The sequence below is a fragment of the Microcebus murinus genome, chromosome 20 (assembly GCF_040939455.1).
Source record: "Microcebus murinus isolate Inina chromosome 20, M.murinus_Inina_mat1.0, whole genome shotgun sequence".
NCBI classification, from domain to species: Eukaryota; Metazoa; Chordata; class Mammalia; order Primates; family Cheirogaleidae; genus Microcebus; species Microcebus murinus.
In genome coordinates, this window is record NC_134123.1 from 1,271,232 (window position 1) to 1,274,594 (window position 3,363).

General features: G+C 63.8%; 1 non-coding gene across 1 annotated transcript; it reads right to left on the bottom strand.

Annotated features, from left to right (window-relative positions):
- Nucleotides 1–2,670: 2,670 nt before the first annotated feature.
- LOC142862664 (5S ribosomal RNA) lies at nucleotides 2,671–2,789 on the bottom strand. Its single transcript, XR_012913760.1, has one exon. It is a non-coding gene; the product is annotated as a 5S ribosomal RNA (ribosomal RNA).
- Nucleotides 2,790–3,363: the final 574 nt, after the last annotated feature.

Below are 3,363 nucleotides of genomic sequence, written 5' to 3' on the forward strand. Positions count from 1 at the left end.
CACAAGCAGCTCTAGATGTTAAACCAAGGAGAAGCCAGGGAGTTCCCAACGCCCCAGGTGTCCTCAGCCCACGACTGGCTGCTGTGGGAATGCGAAGCCCGGCTCCTTGTCTCAGAGCGGGGTTCCCAGGAGGATCAGGCTGAAGCTGGGACTTGGCCTCAAAGTGTCCCCTCGCATGGCCACCCCCTTCCCCTTCCTGCTCCTCTACTCCTGGTGCCCCTCCATCCAGGGGCCAGACCTTAAAGAGTCACCGCAAGAGAATCCTGGTCCCAAAGGAGCCTTCTGGGGGACCGGTGCTGAGAGAGGTTGTGGGCATGGCCCGCTGGGGCTCTGCCCGACCCAGGGCTGAGAGATGCCACCTCCCAGCTCTGGGTCCCTGCAGGAAGTGTTGGCAAGCACAGGGCCGGTCCTCCAAAGGCCCAGGTGCAGGGAGCCCAGGCCAAGCAGCCTGTGGAAGAAGCCACTTGCCGTGCCACCCCGGGAACAGGACTGCAGGCCCCGGCCCTTCCCACCTCCTCCTCCTCCTCCTCCGCCCCGCACCCCCCCCCCCCGACATGGCACAGGGCTCAGAGACACCTCAGACTCTTGCTACCCAAAGTGCAAAGGGCATCAGTTGCTCCTCCAAACCCCCCGCCCAGCAGACCGCGTTGTCCAGCCAGCCCCCGGGCCTCCCTGGGGTGCCCAGCACAAAAGTGCAGACACCCACCGGACCCTCAGTCTCAGTTTTCGGAGGTTTTTGCCACTCTAAGGACCCGCAGGCCAGCTGGGCCTTCGGGCAGGACAGAGAGCCCCGGAATCCGACGTGGAGAGCTGCGTGTACGTCCCCATCAGGAGGCGGTCCCCACCTCCGCGGCTCTCCCCTTGCGGGGAGCGGCAGCCCAGCCGGCAGCCGCAGGGCCTCAGGGAAGACACCAGGCTGGGCCCCCGCGGCACAGCGGGGGCACGTCCCCCGCACTCACGCGACTTAGGGACGGCTGCTGGAGACTGCTGCGGCCACCCTGCTGCCGGGTTTCTGGAGGGCTTCCTGGAAGCAGCGTCCACACCAAGCCCTTGGAAGGCCCAGGCGACGGAGGAGCCGGTCAGGCAGGGGCCGAGGACGGTGAGAGGCCGGGCGGGAAGGAGCGTGTCAGGCAGGGGCAGAGGACGGTGACCGGCCGGGCGGGGAGGAGCCGGTCAGGCGGGGGCCCAGGACAGTGACGGGCCTGGCCGGGGAGGAGTGCGTCAGGCAGGGGCAGAGGAGACGGGCTGGGTAAGGGTTAGGGTTACAGTTAGGGCACAATTCACAATCCCAAAGACGTGGAAGCGACCCGAGTGCCCATCCATCCAGGAGTGCATCAATAAAATGTGGCGCGTGGACACCACGGAGTGCCATTCGGCTGTGAGGAGCAGCGGTGAGAGGGCGCCTCTCGTGTTCTCCTGGCCAGAGCTGGAACCCGTTCCAGGAAGCCAAGTATCCCAAGAATGGACACACGAGCACCACGTGAGCGCGCTCACCAGCAAATTGGTACGAACGGATGGACGCCTAAGTGGACAGAGAGGAATCACCTTCATCGGGTGGGTGTCGGGCGGGTGGGGGGAGGGGAGGGGCATACACATCCATTAGGCATGGGGTGGGTGCGCACCGACTGGGGGATGGGCGCACTTGAAGCTCTGACCCGAGGGGGGAGGCTTGGAGAGGGCAAGGCACCCGACCTTAACATTGGTACCCCCACAATACGCTGGAACAACATGAGAGGTATATGAATAAGAACACAGGGGGGGCCGGGCGCGGTGGCTCACGCCTGTAATCCTAGCTCTCTGGGAGGCCGAGGCGGGCGGATTGCTCCAGGTCAGGAGTTCGAAACCAGCCTGAGCAAGAGCGAGACCCCGTCTCTACTAAAAATAGAAAGAAATTAATTGGCCAACTAATATATATAGAAAAACACAGCCGGGCGTGGTGGTGCATGTCTGTAGTCCCAACTACTCGGGAGGCTGAGGCAGCAGGATTGCTTGAGCCCGGAGATTGAGGTTGCTGTGAGCTAGGCTGACGCCATGGCACTCACTCTAGCCTGGGCAGCAAAACGAGACTCTGTCTCAAAAAAAAAAAAAAAAAAGGAACACAGGGGGGAGGGCGGCACGGGCAACACATGTCACCTGAATACTTGTACTCCCATCATCTGCTTGAAAAGAGAGAGAAAAGAAAATGCAATCCTAGAGGTAAGAGACACTTTTTAAAAATAATGAATCCGAAGAGAAAAGTAAAAGGAGGCCTGTGGAGCAGGTCTGGGTGTGACTCCGGATCCCCCAACATCAGGTGCCACCACCAAAGATTCCTGCGTGTAGCCCATAGAACCCCAAAAGCAACGGGACGAGTTCTGGTCACATACTCCCTCAAAATGACATCCTGGCCTTCTTCTGGAACTCCCTCCCCTCTCAGACTCTCAAGGTTTCCTCCAGCGTGTCGGTTCCCACAGAGCAGACCTTTGGTCTGAGACCTGACAGTCCAGATGCCACGCATGCTGCCGCGTGGCGGCGGTGTCGCGGCTTGGGACAAGAGGAGGCCCCACGGTGCGGGCTGGGGCGCCAGGCACCGCGGCGGGCGCTGAGGGTGGGGGTGACCCCCACCCCGGGCCGCCGCCGCGCTCCCAGAAAGGGGACAGAACAAGAGGCCAAAAAAAAAAAAAAAGAAGCAGCCTGTGGCACCCGGTATTCCCAGGCGGTCTCCCATCCAAGTACTAACCAGGCCCGACCCTGCTTAGCTTCCGAGACCAGACGAGATCGGGGGCGTTCAGGGTGGTGTGGCCCTAGACGGCGGCGGAGGGCGCCCCTGCCCCGCTCGAGAAGCCGAGCCTCTCTGGGCTTCCCCGCCGCCGCCTCCCGCCCCAGGCCCCGCGCCGGGCCGGGCCGGGCCGGTTGAGTTCGCCGGCCGGGTCCCGCTGGCTCCCAGGGACGGGGGTGATGGGCGGGGCGGGGCGGGGCGGGGCGGGGTGGGGGGCTGTCTCTCTATACACACACACACACACTCACACTCACTCACACTCACACAAGATGCGCCTCCACGGCTGGACTCGCCAAGGTGGAGCCCTCCCAGCCCCCCTCGTCTCCTCGCCCGGCCTCCTTCACCTACCCGCTGCCCACCCCCAGCGCGTCGCTGCCGCTGACTGCGCACGCGCGGGACGCTCGCCCTTTGACCCCAGCCAGGGGCCGCCCTCCCCCACAACCCCTTTCAGCTGCGCCCCCCCCCTCGCCCTGTGGGTGGGCTGCCGCCTATTCCCCCGAGCCAGGGCTGGGGCACAGCCAGTGTATGGGGCGTCTCTCTCTGGGGATGTGTCCCATGGGTGGGGTGGGGTGGCGTGGTCTGGGGGGCGCTGAAGAAATCAGTCC